This window comes from Sciurus vulgaris, assembly GCF_902686455.1.
Source record: "Sciurus vulgaris genome assembly, chromosome: 12".
Taxonomy (NCBI): Eukaryota; Metazoa; Chordata; class Mammalia; order Rodentia; family Sciuridae; genus Sciurus; species Sciurus vulgaris.
In genome coordinates this window covers 61,956,217-61,980,069 of record NC_136473.1, presented here as the reverse complement: position 1 = coordinate 61,980,069, position 23,853 = coordinate 61,956,217, and the positions used below count along the sequence as shown (strand labels likewise).

At 34.7% G+C, this 23,853-nt stretch overlaps 1 protein-coding gene across 2 annotated transcripts in view; it reads left to right on the top strand.

Annotated features, from left to right (window-relative positions):
* Window positions 1-392: 392 nt before the first annotated feature.
* The window catches only part of DISP1 (dispatched RND transporter family member 1), a 184,343-nt gene continuing 160,882 nt past the window's right edge, over window positions 393-23,853 (top strand). For both annotated transcript variants that reach the window (XM_079108115.1, XM_079108113.1), the window contains exon 1: window positions 393-2,841. The gene's annotated coding sequence lies outside the window, so the exon portion shown is untranslated. The remainder of the gene's footprint in view (window positions 2,842-23,853) is intronic.

Genomic DNA, 23,853 nt, shown 5'->3' with positions numbered 1-23,853 from the left:
TACAATGGAATATTACTCCACCATAAAGAATGATAAAATTATGGCATTTGCAGGCAAATGGATGAAATTGGAGAATATCATGCTAAGTGAGATAAGCCAATCTCAAAAAACCAAAGGACGAATGAGCTCGCTGATAAGCGGATGATGACATATAATGGGGGGTGTGAGGGGTTAGCGTTAGGGTTAGGATTAGGTTTAGGGTTAGAGTTAAGGAGGGTGGCAAGAATGGAGGAAGGAAGGACTGTATAGAGGGAAAAGAGGGGTGGGAGGGGTGGGGGGAAGAAAAAAATAGCAGAATGAATCAAATAACATTACCCTATGTAAATTTATGATTGCATAAATGGTATGCCTTTACTCCATGTACAAACAGAGAAACAACATGTATCCCGTTTGTTTACAATAAAAAAAATTGAATGAGTTAAAATTAAAATCTGAAAGCACCCCAGAGAAATGACAGTTAATTCAAACAACCTTGTACCCATCTCTCTGGCTAAAGGGTAGAATGGAGGCCTTGGGATTTCTGTGTTCAACAACTGTTCACAAGCAACATGAACTAAGGGATGATTTCTACCAAGATAAGGGGAATATTTATTTGTGGATGCTGTTAATTTCTTAATCAGAAAAGAGGATTAGGAAAACCTGATGGATAGGCAGGATTATACCTTTTACATATTATTATAGAGTGAGGGTGGGATAGATCACTGATATTCTGAGAATAGACACTTAATGCAGAATTAAGTCACAAGTACAACCTCACAGTGTTTCATATTAGTGTGGTAAAAGTAAAGGTGTAAATAGTACTTGTGGACAGTGTACTTTTTTGTTCAGGGACACTTCTGTGGGTTCTGGTCTTGGGTTGATGTTATTTAATATTCAGAATACCCTATAACTACCCTCTGGGACCTTACTTAATTACCATAAACTATCTTTTGATCTCTGATAGTGTTGAACAGTTTAGTTATATAGTCAAACTCTCTTAAACAACTCTTGTAAGGGAGTGTGGGAAGTAAGGTCTGGGTCTGGCGACAAGGAAGTAAGAAAGGCTAGGGCCTAATACTTCAGAATTGATGTCCCTTTATTTGCTGTTCACTTTCCTCATGCAATTTTTAATTTGCCATGATTTTGTGAAACTATGATATGATATATGGGTTACGAGATGTTCATTTCAGATATTTAAATGCATTTGACAGAAACCAGACTTATTTTTCCTCAAGAGATTTTTGGTGTAGTAGATGAGGAACTAGAAAACCTAGATTTGAATTTTGACTCTTTGTCCTATTATTTGTATAATTTGGAGTAAGAAACATAGTTTTTCTTAATTTTTCATTAGTAAAAGGAGAATAGTTGTTCATATTGCAGGTTATCACAGTGAGGCTTAAGTAAGATGCTAGGAAAACATTTTACAATGTTTCAAAGAGCTATTTAAATGCCAAGTGTCATTGGAGCATTACAATTGGAAAAAGGCCACGGTGTTGTAATTATTTGAAGTTCAGGTTGAGTATCCTTATCTGAAATGCTTGGGATAGCAGTGTTTCGGATCTCAAAATTTTTTTCTGATTTTGGAATATTTGCAGTTGATGATCTCTATTCCAAAAACCCCAAACCTGAAATCCAAAACTTTTTGAGCACTCCGTCTGTACCTACAGTGCTAAAGCACAGATCTTGAAGTTGTAATCTCTATGAGGGCAGGACCTTCTCTGTTTTGTACCACTGTATCTACAGCATTTTTGTAGTATTGTGCTTATTTCATTTTCTTTATTTCTAGGTTGAAAAACTTTAATAACATTTCTTCTACTCACATGTTTTTCTTAGAAGCTTAATTATTTCTTCTCCATCTTAGGAAAACTGATATCAACAGAGTATCCCTATCCTGTAGGTAGAAAGATAAGCCAGTTCTTTGTGGACTTGTCCCTAAAAGTAAAGAAAGAAGAGGTTAGCAATGAGATTCTTTTAGTTCTGTTGGCCAAAAAAGGAACAAGGTAATAGCTAGAAATCTGCGGGACACAAATACTGAGAAGAAAAATGTTTGGGTAAAAGTGAGACATAGCTAGGAATTCAGGCATAGTTGTTGAATGGAGAAACCCAGAGAAGGAGTTTGACTGGTTCAGGGAAAGATGATACAGACTGCATGGAGCAATGCAGTCTTACTATTGAGATATTCTGTTGCAACCAGGTAGTGCACACAAACATACACATGGAACATGCCATCCAGAATGTGTATGCTTTCAAAATATAAAAATACTTATTTTTTATGTTTTTATTCCTATGGTGACAGGTAATAACTAGGACTTCACATTTTTTGATAATATCCCTTTAAGTATTTTCGGTAGGTTAAATATATTCTTCAAATTAGTTTTCCTGAGAGAACTATTTTGACCCTTCCTGACTTTTTATTTGATATTGAGCAAGGTATCCAACTTCTTTATTTGTTATATGAGCAAGGCATCCACCTTTTTTTGAAAAAAATTTTTTTGGATCAACTGGAAACTGGAAAGTAGAAATAATACCCTGCGGAGTGCAGAGTTTTTGTTGAAATGGAAAATAATACACATGAAGTACCTAGTACAGTGCTGGGTGCACAACCTGGGTTCATTTAATGTTGGGTATTAGTTTTTGATCTAGACAATATGTAACTATTTGTATATTACTTGACAATAAGTTCCATTGGTATAATATGAACATTCCAGATTTCAGTCTTGTTGGTTTCAGTATTTGTTTTTAAACTAAATACATGTTATATTTTCCTTTCAGAGATCTCTGAGAGAGCAGACCCATCTTGATTGTTGAATTATTTGTTATCACTTATATATCAGCTGTTAGAAGCAGCTTCATTGAAAAAAGGTAATTTTAAATTTTGCCAGGCTACTTATTTTTTAATTTTACTTGGGTCATGTTTGTATTCTTGACATAGATAATTGTTAGTTGTCTGGAATCAAATTGGAGTCATCCACATTGAACGACATATAAATTATATTATATTCACTCTAAGTTTTTCTTCTTTTGTGAAAAATAGTTTCTAATATAGTTGGTATTTTAACCCCAAACCACAACTATACTATGTGAAATTTGCATAGGGAATAAAGATCATTATCTAATAATTATGTTATATGATTTGGACAAAATGAATAAGTTATTGACTTATAAACATGTAAACATTTTTCCCAAATGATTTTAAATATACAGTTGTGCATTGTTTAGGGCTAGGGATACATTCTGAGAAGTGCATCATTTGGCTATTTTTTTTTTGTTGTTGTTAAGCAAACATCATAGAGTGTACTCATACAAACCTAAATGGTATAGCCCACTCCAAAACTACACTATATGGTATGTAATATGGTTACAGATATGTAGGTATATATGGTGTAGCCTATTGCTCCTAGGGCAGTGAGGAACAAAACAATGTGAGATCAAATCAAGCATAAGAGAAAATGATGTAATGAAGAGATGTGATAAACACAAGATGTATGAGGCTGCTGCAAGTGTAGCATGGCATCCTGTTTTACAGTAAACTGTTTTTATATAAGTAGAAGAAGTACACTATAAAATAATAAAGTGATAGTATGATAAATATATAAAGTAGTAACATAGTCCTTTATTATCATTATCAAGTATTATATATCATACAAAATCATGTTATAACTTTATACAACTGGCAATGCAGGTTTGTTTATACCAGCATCACCACAAACATGTAAGTTATTCATTGTACTACTGCTTTGACTTATGATGTCACTGGGCAATAGGAATTTTTCAGTTCCATTATAATATTATGGTACCACTGTAATATATGTGGGTCGTTTACCAAAATGTCACTGTGTGGCACATGAGTGTTTTCTGTTTAGTAACAGAATACCCGGTGCATTTGGAGTAATCTTATCACGGAGTTAGGTGCTGGCGTGTGAGAAGATAAGCTAGAAAGAAGTTGTGTGCAACGGTAAATTTTATATTTCATTTAAGCAACTTTAACACCCGTGTAAAAATTTAGCTTAATTTAGTGGGTTTCTTAGGTCTCTTTTTGTATTTGGTATAGTAGTAGCAGATGGAACTTGAGTAAACTGTGAATGCTTTGACTCTGCGTATTGAAGAAGTAAGGTGTTTTGTTTCCTGAGTGCAAACTTGGTACTTGGACATTTTAGTGATTTTGAAGGTAAAATAGTGAGGAAAAAAGGTCTTAAACTCTTCTATTTTTGTGGTGTTTGTAAATGAGCATGCTAGATTTTAGGAATATTCATATAAAGAAAATATTAAGGCTGTAAAGGTTTCTTCTTTTACCATTACATTGGTCCAAAGATAACATTACTTGATGAATTTGCAGTTAAAATACAGTGGTGTTAATTTATGACCAAACTTTAGGGTCTACTTGGGACTAGTGCTTTATTATCATTTAGAAGAAAAAAATACTATTTTAAACCACTTAACATGTAGGAATGACTCTTGTTATGGCAGGATAAACTTTACTTTCACTGGGAGATATACTAGGATAATGAAAAGAACACTTGAATGAAAATCAGGAACTTAGAATGACTACTTGCCTTTTTTTTTTTTTTTTTCACTAATTGACTATCGGGCCCTAAGCAACTAACTCATCTAATATCTGAGTCGTAGTTATTTTTTCTGTAAAATAAGAGAGTTAAAATTAAATATCAAGGATTCTATCTGTGGAAGGAAGTGTTGTGATAAAACAAAAAGTGTTAAGAAAGACACCTAGGCTGGGGTTGTGGCTCAGTGGTAGAGTGCTTGCCTAACACATGAGAGGCAATGGGTTCAATTCTCAGCACCACATAAAAAATAAATAAATAAAATAAAGATATTATGTTCATCTACAACTAAAAATATTAAAAAAAAGAAAGACACCTAGGACTGTTTGGTTAGAACCAGTCCAGTTGTGCCACATTTAGCAATAAATTATAGCATATATACACATACTTTCCTGTTGTCATTTAGTGTGATTTAGTAGAATTAGTGTGAGAGTCAGAGACAGAAGGTGAAGTTGAATCCTGGCTTAATCAATATTGACTGTGTGATCTTAGGCAAATGTTATGGCTTGGATCTAGATTGTCCCTGAAAAGCTCATGTATTGAAGGCTTGGTCCCCAATGCAGCAATGCTCAGAGGCGGGGCTTTTGAAAAGTGCTTGGATCATGAAGGCTCTGACTTCATCAGTGCATTAATCTGTCAATAGCTGAATGGTTTACTGGTGATGGTGAAAACTGTAGGCCTGTGGGACATGGTTGGAGAAAGTAGGCCACTGGGGGTATGACCTTGGGAGTTATCTCTTGTCCCTGACTCCCTTTCTCTTTCTGTTTCCTGGTTGCCATAAGCTGGGCAGGTTTCCTTCCCCATGCCCTTCCTCCATGATGTTCTCTCTAGCTTCAGGCTCAGAGCAGTGGAGCTAGCTGACCATGAACTGAAACTATGAGCCAAAATAAACTTTTCTTCTTTTAAGTTGTTTACATCAGATATTTTGGTCATAGCAGTGAAAAGCTGATAAACATAATCGATCTGATAATTAATGTCTTCCATCATTTTTTTGGAAAATTCTCAGCTATTAGCTCTTCAAATATTGCTTCTCTTTCTTGGTATTCTCTTCTTGATATTTGATATAAGATGTGGTTGAACCTGTTCATCCTATCCTCTATATTTCTTAATCCCATTTTCAATTCTCTATCTCCTTATTTCTGTTCTGCATTGTAGGTCACTTCCTAAACTTGCCTTCCTTTTTTAAAAAAACAATAACTAGCTGTTAACTGGGCATGGTGGTGTGTGCCTGTCATCCCAGTGTACTGGAAGGTTGAGACTGAAGGATAACAAGTTCAAGACCAACCTGGACAACTTAGCAAGACCCTGTATCAAAATTAAAAATGACTGGCAATATAGCTCAGTGGTTAAGTGCCCCTGGATTAAATCCCCAGTACCTCCCTTCCCCCAAAAAACATATATAATTTTAAAATTTTGTAGTTTTTTGATGTGTAATTTTACTGACTTCTGTGTCAATTCTTCCTCTCTTGGTGGATTATTTCTCTTTGTGCTTTATAACCTTGGATTGTGAGCTCTTTCTTAGGGCAAAATTCTTTTTTGGTAGAATTCTGTAGATTCAAAGTAGTTTTACATTTATTTTTGCTAGATATCTCAGGAATTTTATTTGAGATCTCTTTGAAAATAAATTTCTGAGCCTCAGATTTATGGGATCATGCAGTAGTATAAATTTGAACTTTAAACCTTTGTGAAGGTTGGCCCTCAATTTAAGTTCTACGTGTAGATTTTTTTTCCCCTCACCTAAAGCCTAGGATAACTTCTTTGATGGGGAACTTGCTTTTGTGAGGGCAAAGTAGTTCTGACTTCCTTTCTCAGGGCTGACACTTCATTTCCAGCTACAATTCAGAAGTTTTGATTATGGAGACTGGCACATCAGGATAGGCACAGTTAGTTCATGCTTACTGTTCTGGTTTTCAGTTCCTGTCTTGTTTGGGCCTTGGAGTAATTTACTGTGCATTTAAGGGAATATTTATTTTATTTCATCCAGCATTTGGAGATTTTTGAGGATGTCTGAGGTCTGGTTGCCCAGGGAATAGACAGAGAAGTATTTGAAGTGGAGATTTGCATACAGGCAGTTCTTAGGCAATCATTTTGGCAGTAGCCTGTGAGAGAAGTGAAGGATTGAGGGCAGAGACTTTAGTTGATCTCATGAAGAAACCTGGACCTATTGTAAACCTTCAGAGATGTCCAAAATTCAGGCATGGGGGTCCGGTCTTTGTACTTCAGGGAACTTAACTTCTAACAGTATCTCCTGATGGCCATTCTGGTTTACAAGGACAGCCACACTAAGCTTCTCAGCAATGTGTATATTCCTTATTGCTTTGGGAAATTTATTGTACTCTGGGCCCTCTCATACAGCATAGTGTGCAGGCAGTTTTTCCAGCTTTTACCTTTTACTTACTCTCTGGCATGCCCAAATCTCTGAACCCTTTATTCCCTTACCATATTGTCTGCTACAGAAGTTCTGACATTTCTTCCTTACTTAATGTGGGCCTTCACTTTTTTCAGACTTTCAGGAGTCTGACTCCTGCAGGTACACATTGATTAAGCTCTACAACTCTTTCAGCATATATCATCTCTTTCTTTCTTCACAGATTCAGCATCAGCATGTTCCAAACATGGTTATTGTGATTTGGGATGGAGGTGGAGATAGATCCTGGAGGACACAGGTTGTATTTTGAGGTATTGGCCTCTGCTTTAACTTCAGGCAAGGGAAAAGGCTAATTTGTACAGAATCAGATAGCTCCCGAACTGGGGAGATTGAAATCATGTAAATATCTTCATCCCCAGTCTCAGGGTTCCAAAGTTCTGGTTGTTTCCCAACCAGAACTTTGCTTCTGCTTCACCTTACGTTGGTGATTATCAGCCTTAGCCTTTTACTGGCTTTGGCCCTTGCTTCAATAGTACCCAGCAAAGCATCAGTTCCATAGTCCTTTTAATTACTGCTTTGCCCTGAGATGTAGTCGCCAGTGCATTCCCTTTTTACCAGTATTTAATTCCAGGTCATTACTGGTAAAGGTTTTAACAGTTGTACTACAGCATGCCAGGGGCCTTTAGTACTTCATTTCCTACATGATAGAGTGCTTCTTTAGAGAGCAGTTTGTGGCATGAGTCTCAGTTGTGAGCCAACAGGAGCTGACACTTCCAGCAGCTGGGGAATTGGATCCTTAGGGGCCAGATCTAACCAGTGCACCATAGTGAAAACTGCAGGGGATTTTCAGGTATTCTAGTGTGCTCTATTGCCAGAAATAAAAACTAGCCCAAGCATGTAGAACATGAATTCTTACATAAACTCTTTCCTAATAGGCTACAAGTTTGGATATGTTACTTTGAGTCATTCAAGTCCTCGTCTTAGCCAGAAATTTCATATTCAAAGAACTACATAAATTATTATGCATGACATGGTGAAATAATGATTTTGAGATAAATCTAGGTATTATTTATTACTTTAAGGGGAAGATATTACTTTTTCGTAATAGTAATAAAATTCCTTTTTATTGTTAGGTTATTAATTTTCTTTTTGGACTGGGGTTTGAACTCAGGGCCAATCTACTACTGAGCTACATCCCTAGCCCTTTTCATTTTAAAATTTTGAGACAGAATCTCACTATGTTGCCCAGGCTGGCCTCAAACTTGTGATCCTCCTGCTTCAGTCTCCCAAGTAGCTGGGATTCCAGGCATGTGCCACCGTTCCTGGCTTATATCTTATTTTTTAAATTAATTTTTGTGACCTGTGAGTGGAACTCAGGCCTCACAAATATAGAGCAAGTGCTGTATCAATGTGTTAAATGAAAGAAACACGTTGAGAACCAAGTCCAATGATTTTACTGTCATTTATGAAAAAGAGATGCCAAAATTGATTGGTTGATCAATCTGTTTATCTATTGCTCTTTTGAGATATATTTCACATACCATAAAAAATTTGTTGTAAGCATATAGTTTAGTGGATTTTAGTATATTCACATAGTTGTGCAACCATCACCACATTTGATTCTAGAACGTTTTTATACTCCTAAAGGAAATTCTTTTTTGGCAGGGGGTAGGGGGGCAGGTACCAGGGTTTGAATTCAGTGGCACTTGACCACTGAGCCACATCCTCAGCCCTATTTTGTGTTTTATTTAGATACAGGGTCTCACTGAGTTGCTTAGTGGCTTGCTTTTGCTGAGGCTGGCTTTGAACTCACCATCCTCCTGCCTCAGCCTCCCGAGCCACTGTGCTAAAAGAAATTCTTATCCATTAGTAGGTACTTCTTTCCACTCCTAGGTCCTCTCATCTCCTCCCCACCCCTTCTGCCCCCACAACCACTAATCTATTTTTATATCTTATTTTCCTTTTCTGGACATTTCACATGCATCATATAATATATGACCTTTTATGACTTGTTTCTTTCACTTAAAACTAATATATTTTTATTATACTTCATATTAATCCTAGAAATAATTTTCTCACCTATAATAAAGAGTGTTAGAACATTGCAGAGAACAAACATGAAATGCTTCCAGTAGCATCTCTGCTTCCTGCCCTATCAGTTCTGGCTTTTGAGAATTTTATAGTTATGGGTAGAAACCACATTATATTGGGGATATGGCTATATTTCAGTAGTTGGTGAATTAATCAGTAATAGATGAAGTGATTTTTGTGTTTTATGTATTCATTCATTCACTCATTTTTTCAAATTGACTTTGTGGTAGGATAGGAATGGTATATTATATATATATTTCAACAAGTTCTCAGGAAGAACTCCATTCCAAGTTATAATCATAGAAGGTGATTTTGACTTTTTTGGGTAACAAATAAGAAATAGAGTAGTCTGAGCCCATTTCTTTTGTCATTCGATTGTAAAGCAGGAGCAGTGCCTATTATCACCACAGTTATCTTAGTACCATTTACTGGCTGCTTAAAATGTATCAAACATGATTCTAAGCATGTCACATGAATTATTCCTTATTATTCTAACAGGCTTATTGGGCAAATGGTATTACCCCCATTTTAGAGATTAGGAAAATAAACCATAGAGGGAGGTTGCAACATGTCCATATCTTCTACTAGTTGACGTTTGTTTTAGTCGGCTTTTTCGCTGCTGGGACTAAAGACCCAAATAGAACAGTTTTAAAGGAGGAAAAGTTTATTTGAGGGCTCACGGTTTTAGATGTCTTAGCCCATAGAAGGCCAGCCCATTTCTTGGGGCTCAAAGTGAGGCTGAACATCGTGATGGAAGAGTATGGCAGAGGGAAGCAGCTCACCTGGTGATCAGGAAGCAGAGAGACTCCATTCTCCACATATAAAAAATATATACCCCAAAGTCATTCTCCCAGTGAACCACTTCCTCCAGCCACATCCTACATGCCTTCAGTCACCACTCAGTTAATCCCATCAAGAATTAATTTACTGATTAGGTTAAGGCTATAACACAATCATTTCACCTCCAAACGTTCTTACATTGTCTCACACATGAACTTTTGGGGGGACACCTCACATCTAAACCATAAGATTCCGCCACTGGCCTCCAAAAGCTCACACTTATCTGACAATGCAAAATACATTTAGTTCATTCCCAAGAATCCGCATAGTCTTAACAGTTCCAAGAATGCTCAGAGGCAATCTTACATTCTCTGAGGCTCAAGGCAATCTTACATTGTGAGTTCCTGTAAAATTAAAAGCAAAAACAAGTATCCAATATATAAAGGTACAGAGTAAACATTTCCATTTACAAAATCAAGGTCTAGAAACAAGGGATAGGACCAAAGCAAGACCGAAATCCAGTGGGGCAAGGAAGTCCAGTAGCTCTATGTCCAGCATCTGGGGCACACGGCATCATGTCCAGCATCTGGGACACAAGGCATCAAGCCTCTAATGGGCTTGTATAGCTCCAACCCTGTGGCCATGTTGGTTACAGCCCAAGTGGCCTTTCTGTTGGCTTGTCTTTGCCCAATTCCTGAAGCTTTCCTAGGACAATGACGCACATTACTGGCATTTCTTAATCTTGGGGGTCTCCACTGCATCTTTGGCTTCCTCCTCCAATCTCCATCCTTTGCCCTCTTAGGGGCTGTCCATAGGGAATCTGACCCTGCTTCAATTTTCCTGACCTCCTAGGCCTTCCTTTGAAATGTTGGTGGAAGCTTCTATGACCCCCTAACTCCAGCATTCTGCATTCCTGCAGAACCAGCACTACATGGTTGATGCCAAGGTCTGCTACCATCTTGAGCAGTAGCCAAGACTTCAGGGACCCTTGCTACAGCATCTTCTGAGTGTCTGGGTGACTGAGCACATTGAAAAAAACTTCCTAGGCCCCTTGTGCAAGAAGGGTGCCTCACTGATCTCTTCTCAAGAGAATTTTCACTTTATTCCCTGAACCTGAGATGGATGGGGTCTTGCCGGCTCCTGAAATGCCCTCGAGCCATCTTCTTTTTAGTGTCTTAAGACAAAGTCTTTAGGATTTCTTTAGTGGCAGTAATATCTTTAAGAACTACAACTTCTTTAGGCCCAGTTTTACTCCTGTCTTTCAAATCCAAGTTTTTCAAATCTTTCTGTTCTGCTTTCTGCTTCTGAATATCACAATAAAATTGGCTAAAAGCCACCAGCAGTACTCATGCCACTTCCTGAATGTTATGCTTTCTAGACATTTCTTCCGCCAGATTAAGAAGTCCTTCCCTTTTAAAACTAACCTCACAGAAAGTCTCAGGACACAGGCAAATTCAGACAACTTCTTAGCCAGAACATAACAGGAATGGCCCCTAATCCAGTTACCAATAGTGTCCTCTTTTTCCTCTAAACTCTCTTTAGCCCTGTCTTCTCTGTCCACAGTCCTCTTGGCATTCTGGTCTTCTGAGCTCCCACTGAAATTGCCTGTTAAGCTCTATGTACAACAACCTAAAGCATATTCAGTTTGCACTGCTAAACATCTCAAAATTCCTCCCATGAATTCCAAAAAGCTCAAAAAGATGAACCACTTGGTCAGGTTAGTCATAGCAATGTCTTTACTTCTCAGGACCAATTTCTGTTTTAGTCAGCTTTTTTGCTGCTGTGACTAAACGGATCCAACCAGAATGATTGTAGAGGAGGAAGAGTTTATTTGGGGGCTCAAGGTTTCAGAGGTCTCAGTCCATGGACAGCAGTCTCCATTACTCAGGGCTTGAATTGAGACTGAACATCATGGTGGAGTGCGTGGCAGAGGGAAACAGAGAAAGAGGGACTCTAACTTGCCAGATACAAATATATACCCCATAGCTACTCCTCAATTCCCATCTCCTCCAGCCACGTGCTGCTACTTCAATTACCACTCAGTTAATCCCTGTCAGGGGATTAATTCAATCATTAGGTTAAGACTCTTATAACATAATCATTTCCTCTGAACCTTCTTGCATCATCTCACATGTGAACTTTTGGGGGACGCCTCACATCCAAACCATAACAACGTTCAAATTCAGATCTAGAGAAAAATCTAAAAAATAAGAAAATTAAAGAAATCAGATCTGGGGCTGGGGTTGTGGCTCAGTGGTAAAGTGCTTGCCTCATGTATATGAGGCACTGGAGTTGATCCTTAGCACCACATAAAAATAAATAAATAAGGTATATGTCCATCTACAGCTAAAAATATTTAAAAAGAAAATCAGATCTGTTCATACAGTTCAGCATTCATATTATGGCTGTCTGCTTCTTGATTATTTTTTTATATTCCATAATATTAGTGTTAGTCATTACATTATGAACAAAGCTTTTCTGTGAAACATTGGTCATGGTTCAAATAGTATCTTTATGAAAACCAATAAAGCTTTGTATCTTCATGCCCTACAGCTCTGCAGCAGTGTTCCTACCTGGGAGTGTGAATGAAGAGCTATATGGGCTTAATTTATTTCCACATATTAATAGCATCGCTTTGTTTTAAGCTAACATTTATTGGATGTGTATGATGTGCCCACTTCTTGACTAAAGGCATTGTCTCATTTGATCACTTGAACCTTAAATCTTGTGATGGTGACTTTCATTATCCCCTTTTTCCTAGTCAAGGGACTGAGTTGAGGATTAAGATATTTGCCTAAATTATATAACTAAGAAAAAATAGAGGTGAGATTTGACCCCATGAATTCTAGTTTTCCACTCCACATGTTTAAACCAGAGTTGTATTGACTTTCTGTCCTTGAACATTGATTTGTTTTTGTAGAACATGGTGGTTATTTTTTTATTTGTTCTAGTTAGTTATACATGCTAATAAAATGCATTTTGATACATCATACATAAATGGAGTGTAACTTCTTATTCTTCTGGTTGTATATGATGTAGAATCACATTGGTTGTGTAATCATATATGGGTAGTAATGTCTTGATTCATTCTACTGTCCTTCATACCCCCATACCCTCTCCCTTCCTTTCTCTTCCCTCTACCTAATCCAAAATTCCTCTATTTTTCCTTGTCCCTTTCCCCGATATTGTGAATTAGCATCTGGATATCAGAGAAAACATTTGGCATTTGTTTTTTTTTTTTTGGGGGGGGGGGATTGGCTTATTTCACTTAGCTTGATATTCTCTAGCTCCATCAATTTACCAGCAAATGCCAAAATTTCATTCTTCTTTAAAACCGAGTAATATTCCATTATGTGTATATATCACATTTTCTTTATCCATTCATCTGTTGAAGGGCATACAGGTTGTTTCCATAGTTTGGCTGTGAATTCAGCTGCTATAAACATGGACATGACTGCATCATGTAGTAAGCTGATTTTAAGTCCTTTGGGTATAAACTGAGGAGTGGGATAGCTAGGTCAAATGGTGGTTCCATTCCAAGTTTTCTGAGGAATATCCATACTGCTTTCCATAGTGGTTATACCAATTTGTAGTCCTACCAGTAACGTATGAGTGTACCTTTTCCCCCATATCCTTGCCAACATTTATTGTTACTTATATTTATAATTAATAATTAATAATTGCCATTCTGACTGGAGTGAGATGAAATCTTTCTGTGCTGTTTCCATTTAATAATTTTTTAAAATCTTGCTGTTAGTCTTGTCTTTTCAGTTTTGATGGAATGATGAATTGATTAATTGTACTTTATTAAGAAAATTAGAAAGATTTCAAATGCTTAATTAAGCCAATTTGAAAAAAGTATTAATTATAATTTTTTCCATTACAGAAGTAATATTTGGTAAAAATAAAGGGGAAAGCTAAGCTATTAAACCTACTGATGTACCAAAAAATTGTTTGACGTCTTTTCCATTTTTTTTTTCTAAAATAGTTATTGCATGTTTTAGATAGGTTGGGCTTGAGAACAGAATCACTAATGAATGGTTTGGGAGTATTTATCCAAACCTATTTTTTCTTTTTGCTGTTCTCTGGACTCATATTAGTATAATTTAGAGTATCCTCTACCGAATTTTAGATGGACTGATTAAAGTTGACTACATCTTTTTGCTTCTTAAGATTTAGGACAAATAAAAGTATGTTATTTACATTTATGAATACACTACAATGAAATCCATTGTTCTGAATAATTAAAAAGCACTAATAAGAAAGATTTAGGAAAAAGAAATTGCAATTTAGTCTATGCTTGGAGGAGAGTGACTTCATAATAATATAAAAGAATAATGAGTATATTGTGGTATTAAAATTTCATGGACCCAGTTATCCCATTCCTAGGCATATACCCAAAAGACTCAAAATAAGCATACTATAGAGACGCAGCCACATCAATGTACACAGCAGTTCAATTCACAATAGGTAAGCTGTGGAACCAACCTAGGTGCTCTTCAACAGATGAATGGATAAAGAAAATGTGGTAAATATACACAATGGAATATTACTCAGTTATAAGGAAGAATGAAATGATGGCATTTGCTGGTAAATGGTTGGAACTGGAGACTATCATGCTAAGTGAAATAAGCCAATCCCCCTAAACCAAAGTCTGAATGTTCTCTCTGGTATGTGGATGCTGACTCATAATAGGTGGAGGCTGAGGGGAGAGTGGAGGTTCACCAGATTGGATGGGGGGAAATTGGGGAATGGGAGGGGAGGTGGGAATGGGAAGGACAGTAAAATGAATTGGATGTAATTTTCCTGTGTTCATATATGAATACATGATCAGTGTAACTACACATCATAGACAACCATAACAATTGGAAGTTATGTTCCATGTATGTATGATATATCAAAATACATTCTACTGTCATGTATAACTAAAAAGAACAATAAAATATTCATGGGTGAGTATAATTAGGGGAAAATGTCCAGAAAGGTACCTTAGGAGGTAATGGTGAAAAGTTGTATATAAATATCTAGATATAGATACTTCTAGTATGGTATCTAGGTACTGAAAAGCAGGAGCACCTGTTTAGGATATCTCTTGGTTTCTATATACTGTGCATTTTAATATTCTGGATGTTAGCTGTTGACAGTGCTAGCAGTACTGCCACTGCCCTCCCCCGCACCTCCCCCTCCCCTTTCTTTCTTTTTCTTTTTGTTTTGAGACAAGGTCTCACTAAGTTGCTGAGGCTGACCTGGCACTTGCAATCCTCCTGCCTCAGTCTCCCAAGTTACTGGGATACAGACAAGCACCACTGTGTCCAGCTGGATTCTAGCCTTCTATAAATGGCAAAATAGCTTATTGAGTGAAAGCTCTACAGTTTCATAGCCTACCTTGATTTTATCTCCCAAATTTATATTAGTCGTGATTATTTAAAAATTTGTTTTGCATAAAAGCAATAACTATTATACTTGTTTTTTTAAAAAATCAATAATTATCATTTTATATTAATTAATGGACTGTAGTTTTAGAACAGTTTTAGGCTTCCAGGAGAACTGAGTGGAAAATACAATTTGTGGTACCTTTGTTACAATTGATGAAGCAATATTAATATATTGTTATTAACTAAAATTCATGGTTGACTTCAAATTTCACATTAAGATTTGTGTTGAGCAATTGTTTGGATTTTGACAAATGTGTAATGTCATGTATCCACTGTTAGAGCTCATACAGAATAGTTTTACTACCTTAAAAATAAAGTCTTTCTCTACCAGCTTTTCAGTCTGACCCCTTTGAGAAACTACCATTAATATTTTCTCATCTTTTCAGAATTGTCTTATATTTCTCACAATGACTTTTAAATCCCTGTCTATGTAAGTACATGGAGTTAGTTTTGTATTTATCATTTTTCCACATATCAGACATCAAATTTTTTGTTACAGCATGGTAAACAATCTCAAAACTTCTTATAGGAAGAACTTTCATCCTTAGATAAATGAGGACTAAGCCCACAGGGTATTGTTGAGCAGTGCTCTGAGAAAAGGAATACTAGAAGGTAGCATAGCTAATGCTATACAATAGCAACACTTTGGTATGAAAATTGAATGTTATAACATATAATTTAAACTTTTAGGATTATTGAACACATAATAACATATTATTAACTAGAAGTTGAAGCAAATGCTCTGACATGGGTATATGTATATATTATGTTCATTTTATAAGTACTTTTGTCTAGATAGAAAAGCTTTTATTGAGTATTATGTAAGACTTAATAATAATTCCTCATCCTTGATATTTTAAACCTTTAAGTGGCTTTTATTGATTTTGTGATTAGATGCTCTCAAAAACAGGTATATTATGTTTTCTCTTTGAAAAATCAAGTTTGAAAAAAATGTGAATTAGTGAAGTTGTATGGAGGTTTTGTGAAAAAATCAGGCATTGTTTAAAGCTTTTCTATAAAATTGTACAGTTGTTTGCCATTGAAAAATATTTCTGGAAACTCCTATAATTCTTTATATGTATTCATTTTAGAAATAAAAATTAATTTGCACTTAATTGGTGTGATAGAGTTTTAAACCTATTGTGAAAGAAATAGAGCTTAGTGACAATTCAAATAAGTAAATGGCTATTTTTTGCTATTTTTCTGTCTATTTCATTGCATGGAAAATAACATACTTTATTAGAAAACCATGTGATAAATCTGTTTTCCTTATCTTTTTATATTGTATCCATTATCAGATAATTCTGATGTTTTTAGCTTCTGATGAATCCTTTATAAAAATCAGTTTATACCCCTGTTCATAGCCAGATTATTCATAATAGCAAAGTGTAGAAGCAACCTAAGTGTCCATCAGTGGTTGACTAGATAAACAAAATGTGATACAGTGAAACATGATTAAGTTTGTTATAGCATGACACATGCTATAACATGAATGAACCTTGAGAACATTATATGAAATGAAAGACCAGTCAAAAAAAGACAAATACTGTGATTACACTTATTTGAGGTGGATTAGTCAAAACTGTAGAAACAGAAAGGAGAATGGTGGTTGCTTGGGACAGGTGGAAGGAGGAAATGGAAAGTTGTTTAGCGGGTATAGAATTTCAGTTTTGCACTATGAAAAAGTACTAGAAATTGTACATCAGTGTGAATATACTTAAAAAACTGAACTGTACACTTAAAATGGTTAAGATGCTAAATTTTATGTATGTGCATTATAAATTATTACAAATAAAAATTATAAATAAAAATTAAGAAAAAAACAACATAAAGATTAATAGTTGGAACTAATTTTGTCCACTGAGTAGCTAGCAAGGAATGGAGAAGTCTGGAAGTTTGAGAGTCTTTTCCTAAGAATGTATTATCTTATTTCCAAAATATTTAAATGTAGGAAAATCCTGCTGATTGCAACTGCCAAGAGCTTGAAGAGGAAGACAGTCACTTTGGTAATTATTGTCTGCTCTTAGAAGGATTATAGATTTAAAAATTTTGGTTTCTAGATAAAAGCTTTTCTTTTAAATGCTATTTGATCATTCATTTATGTTGATTGATGTTTTGTGTGTATGATTCCTACTTCAATAATCCAAGTGAGAGTTTCTGAGCCTAGGCAGATAACTGGCTAAGATGCAGGTTGGAAAGTATCAGTCTACCTGCAACAGAAGTTCGAGGATGTGAGAGCCTTCATGGATATGCCTTAAAGTCAAGAGGCAACCACATGCTTAAAATTACTTTTTTATTTTTCTCAGAATGATGGAATTATTTGATATCAGAGGACAGCATTTGTTTGTTTTTAACTTTAGCCACCAAACCTAAGCTATAGTTTCCAACATTCTTTAGTTAATAACTGAGTTCTAAGACAACAGTGAAAAGAAAATATGATTACCTATGCTTGTACCTCCCTGTCACCAGCCATCAGTTTTGTTTGCAATATGTTTTGGAAGGTTCTTAAAAAAACAAAATCAAAAGTTATTACAAAAGCAAGCTCTTGGCATTTCTGTACATAGTTTTACCATTTACTTAAATAGTATATATACACAATGTGTTTTCATTAAATTATTAATAGAGGTAAAGGTAAGCAAAGTTCTTGACTCATTTGGGGCAGTGATTTTATCTTATTTATCATTGTGACATTACATAGCACAGTGTCAGGCACATAAAATGCTTTAATAATTAATTAAATGAATATGTTGCAGTTGATGAAGTGAGATAAATAGCATTTTCATCTGTAAATCTTTCTTATATGAATGTGATTTTTTTGTTTTCTCTGTATATTTGACATTTAACTTGCTAAGCATTATTTTAAGGTTTCTTTATAAATAGCACCTCATAACAAATAAAGTGTATTTAATAAACATTAGTATAATGTTTCCTATATGTTCAATGCTGTTCTCAAATCATTTAATCCTCACAAAATCCCTATGAGGTGGTTACTGTTATTTTTCCATTTATATAAGGAAACAGGCACAGAGAAGTTAGGTAACTTGCTAAGGGTTATCCAGCTAGTTAAGACTCACAGCTGGGATTTGAACCCCTGTCTGGGTTTCAGAGTTAATGTACTTAACCACTATTTAGACTCCTAATTTAAACAGTTACCAGCTCTAGAAATAATTTCCATCTCTAGAAGACTGTCTTAGTAAAGTGGGGCTTTCTTTTTTTCTTTCTTTCGTTTTTTTTTTTTTTTTTTTGGTAGTGCTGGGGATAGAACCCAGGTCCTTGTGCCTGCAAGGCAAGCCCTCTACCATCTGAGCTGTATCCCCAGCCCCAGTGGGGCTTACCTTATTACTTAAAATAAATTTTGTTAAAACAGAATTTTTCTAACAGTAATATTCACTGTTAGTGTTTTATTACCAAGCTGTTTAATGAATATACCGTTTTATTTTAAAGTGATATTTATTATAAGCATCTTTGACATTTATATGCTAATAATTATATTAATGAAGTATTGAAATTGGTAAAGTTTGCCATTATTTCAAAATGTAATGGTATAGTATGTGCAGCTTTAGGGTCTTTTACTTTTTGTTGGTATTGATACAATGTTTGTACTATCTGCAACCTCTTTTAATAACCAGAGAAAAATGGCAGGTGAGATACAGAAGGATTGGATTTTTAGACATTTCACTATTCATTTTTGTGTCTACACTAGTACCTAAATGAGTTTTGAGTCTAGTAATGCCTTTGTTCTAATTATTTTGGTACCTGAGAAATTGAGTGTTTTTGCTCCTTGTCTAATTTCATGGTCCAGGAAAGAAGTCTAAAGATTCTATTTGAATTTGATACTTCAAACATTAAGACACTAAGATTCACATTTATTTACTTTTATAGGCAACTCTTCTTTAGAAGTCTTAAAGAATTTTTCTTGATTTTATTATTTAAAGTCCCCAGATAATGTATATAAAAAAATGACATGTCTAAAACCACTGAGGTATATGTTAAACAAAATATGTCATATATAAAAAAAAGAAGACTTGTTATATTCTATAGCTTCAGCAGAAGAGTTTAATATGGGCAGAGCACTGTTTGTCCTTTCAGGTGTTACTGATTTAGAGAGAGATTATAACTACACTTTCTTTATATGCCTTAGTCCCTTTCCACAAATAACTAGTTCTTTTCCAATTGCAATTTTAGGTGGAAGTTGCTTTATTTTAAAGATTAAAAACAGTAACCAGGGGCTGGGGTTGTGACCTAGTGGCAGAGCGCTTGCCTAGCATATATGAAGCACTCGGTTCAATTCTCAGCACCACATATAAATAAATAAAATAAAAGTCCATTGACAACTAAAAAAATACTAAAACAACAACAACAACAACAACAACAACAACAACAACAACAAAAAACACCAGTAACCAATAGTGGCAGTGTTTTCGCTGTATATCAGTATTTTACAAAGTATATTCCATGGAACTCTAGTCTTGGGAGATGCCTTGCTGGAATATGGTTTGTAATCATAAACTGAGAAAAATTAGGTAAATGTTTCCCAACATATATACACATACGTGTGTACACTCATGCTTTGGAGAGTACCACAGAATACTCTTTGGAAAATAAAGCTATATACTAAACAGTGTGTAGTATATCAGTTAGTCTGATGACATTTCAGAAAAATGTACCATTATTAGCTTACACATAGTTTATGGATTTTAGGGAATGCCATTTAGAAATGGTTAGAAATTTAAAATGCAATGAATTTGCCTTGATTTTATATAACAGAACCTTGCATTTACAGACATATTACTACAAAGGAGTTTAGTCTCTACTTGATATATACTGGTAGAATGATAAACCTCATCAGTTCTAACTGATTGGGGAAGCCGTCAAAATCCAAGATAGTGGAAAAAAAAAAAAAAAAAGGCAGAATTTTTTTTAAAGAAATGCAATTTTATTATTATTAAATAATGCATCTAAAATTATACTAAACAAAATAGTCCCAAGAGTTAGGTGGAAATTCTTTGAAGAATAAATAGCAGTGACTAGTAATTTTTTTCAGTTGCAAAGATAAAGATACTTCTGAAATAATTGAGATATTTAAAAGCATTTCTTTCAAAAATTTTAACTTTCATTATAAGAATCTTATTTACACTATTCACTTGTTAAACCATTTCTTAATGGATTAGTATCTTGTAAATTTGTAATATGATATGCTTGTAAAATCTTATTTAGTGATCTGTATTCTGAGAATAGAATGAAACTTGAAAATAAAGCACTAAGTGGAAGGGGGGAAATTCCCTTTTGAGCAGTTTTCTTCAATTTAAAAATAGAAAATAAGAATCAAAGATTTGACTATGATAGCTAAAAGGAGGGATTAGAAATTGATAAACCAAAAGGAAAGACATCTGAATGTTGAATTCTGTAAAAGGCCAGATTTAAGGCCAAGAAGTGTGAAATCATAGTGGTTATCCAAAGACAAGAAAGAGGAAAATGACAAGAAGCTGGAAAAGAAAGATGGGATTGACAGTGATGGTTGTAGCAACCAAGATTATCTGATGTGAGGACACCCTGAAACCAATGCCATTGCACAGAAGAATCAACATTAGAAGCAAAAATAGCAGCAAAAGAAGATAAATGATGTCATCATTGTTGTTAGTGCTGAACATAATTGATATACCTTGTTGAGGTATGTTGCCAGGGCTAGGACAGGCACCCATGGACTTGAAATATCCCTTAAAGTGCCACCTTTTCTTACATGCTTAGTGTTCATCTGTAGAATATGTTCAGAAGAGCTCATTTTCCAGTCTTTGCTTTTGTATTTTTTAAAAAAATACTGTTTTTTCCCCCTACCTTCTTTTCTTTCTAATGCAGTGCTGGAGATCTAACCGGACCTCATGCATGCTAAGCAAGCACTCTACCACTGAGCCATGTTCCCAGTCCTTAAAATATCATTTACTTTGTTTCTTAAAATCATATCTAATCAGTAGTTCTTAGTAGCTTTAACAGACCTGATGAGTTGAATTTCCTCTCACCTGCTTTTTGCTTCCAAAGTGTTTGGTACTCCTTTGTGGGATAAGAAAGTATAGTAGTACTACCTTATTTTATAGGAATAGAGAAATCAAGATGAAGGTTAAGTGGCTTGTGCAAGGGGTGAAAGGAAGAACTTTCAAGTGTGGCTTAGAAACTAGGAGTTTGGTGTTTTTATAGGAAAAAGATGATGGCTGATTGATCAGGCTTTCTGAATTAAACATTTTTATGCTTGATTGTACACTTAAGTATTATATGTTTCAAGTATATTTATATCTGTGCTGACTAATCGGCCTTTAGTTGTATAATGGATAGTTGATCTAGCCTTTCCTTTTAAGAAAATCCTTGATGTACTAGACCTCTAAAACAAATTCCAGCATTTGGTGTTCATTAGTGTCGTAACCGAAACAAAAACATTTTGATGGTTGATCCCAGAGTATTTTGAAGTTAGTGTAACTTTGCTGGGAAGGTATTTAAGCTTTAGTATCAATTGCAAATAGGCCTTGAGCCAATTTTCAAAGCTGTTTCTAAGTAAGACATTGAGTTTTTCTGAATGCAAAAAATATATTAGTGGCATGGGGCCATGTGGCAAGGAAACAGAATGAAACAATTGGGATTTGTATTGATAATTATATTTCTAAGTGAATAGTTTAAGATATTGTGAAGTGGGATTTAGAATCCCTCTCCAGTTGTTAAAAATTGCTTAAATTTAGTTGTAGATCATGAAGGAGATATTTCAAGTGTAAAAAAGGCTGAGAATTGTTGAATTTCAATCTCAGCATTTAGGACTTAGCTAATTGATTTCACTAAAAATGGGACATTTAAAACTTTTGACAAATTTCAACAAAATGTTGTTTACTAAGGTAAAATAACTTTCATAACCTAGCTATTAATAAGGTAAAATCTCCACTTAAGAGACAGATTTGTTTGTTCTGAGCAGGTCAAAAGAGTGTAGCAAAAATAATTTGTCCTTTAAAGAATATTCAAAGTATTTACTCTGTGGTAAATACCAAAGAAAGGCACAGTGAAGTATTACTAATGTTTTATGTGCATTCAGAATTGATTCTGTGGTTCATTTGTCATTCTAAACCAAAAGACAGAAGTAGAAAATAAGATAGTTAGATTGATAGTAAATATAACCTAATAATTTACATGTTTGTTTTGACATTTAATCATAGACACTGTTGCTTGCAAGGCTTTTTTTTTTTTTTTTTAAGTTTCAGTGTAGTTTTTATTCAGTTTTGACTTATGTAATTTTTCAATATAAGGTAAAAGACAAAATTCACACAAATATCAGTTCTGGTTTCAGCAAGTGTTTTTGAAACATATAGATCTGTAATGCAGTACACTTAGTGTAGTAAACATTTCTTAACCATGTTTTATAAGTGGGAATTTGAATAATATGTTTTTGTCATTTTAAATTATTTTTGTTATAACTTTGAACTTACTTGTTTGTGTGTATTTATGTGTTATAGCTCTGTCTGGACCTTAACAAGACAGTTCAGCGTCAATTCTAAGATGATAATTTTGAAGCTTTATTACTTATTACTTTTTTTTCTCCCTCTGCGATAAACAGCTTTTTGGGTGAAAATTTGTTGGAATGTTAACATTTAGAAATGTATTCATCCCTTGACATGACTAAATGTTCAGAATAATTCATAATGAATCTGAATTTTTAATGACTATTCAGTATCCTTTATGGGATAGTGGCTATTTCAAAAGCAGAAATTGAAGTAAAATGTAAATTTGTTAGGTTCAACTTAAAGTATGTTTAGAAAACATTTTAAATGTTGGTTTCCTATCAGTTTAATTTTTAATTTTTAAAAAATGTAACCCAGTTAATAAAATGTATTCTTTTAGTTGGTTAACTTATTTTTTGTTTTGACTTATTTATTTTGGCTTATTTATTTTTTTCCAAATTCATATTGTAGAATCTTGCTATTAAAATATCATTTGATCAGAAGAGGTTTAAGTAACTTTTAAGATTATTCTAGTGATATTTTTATAATTCTGTTCTATTTTTCTTGAGCCTATTTTTTTAAAAAATATTTTTTTTAGATGTTGAGACCTTTATTTGATTCATTTATTTATATGTGGTGCTGAGAATTGAATCCAGTGCCTCATACCTGCCAGCAAGCGCTCTACAACTGAGCCACAACCCCAGCCTAGAGCCTATTGTTTTTGAGACAGTATTGTCTTCTGATTTTTCCTGATTATGCCAGTAGAGTTTGTATTATAGAATAAGCTATGGTTGTTTATTAGGAAGAAGAGAGAAGGTAGGTAGATTGTATGGATAGTGTATTTAGTGATGTGAATAGTGACATGCCATCCATAATAAAATCCAGATGTCATTTTATGTGATAAGTATAGGTAAGAGTATAATAATAGAATTTAAGTCTGTTTTCTATTGCTTATAAAAGAATATCTGTGACTGGGTAGTTTATAAAGAATAGGGATTTATTTTGCTTACAGTTCTGGAGGCTAAGATTTAGAAGCTGCATCTGATGAGGGCCTTTGGGCTGTGTCATCACATGGCAGAAGGCAGGACAAGAGAAGACAGAACTTGCTTTTATAACTCGTTCCCTCGCATGGTAACTGATCCATTCCCATGATAATATTAAGCTCTTCA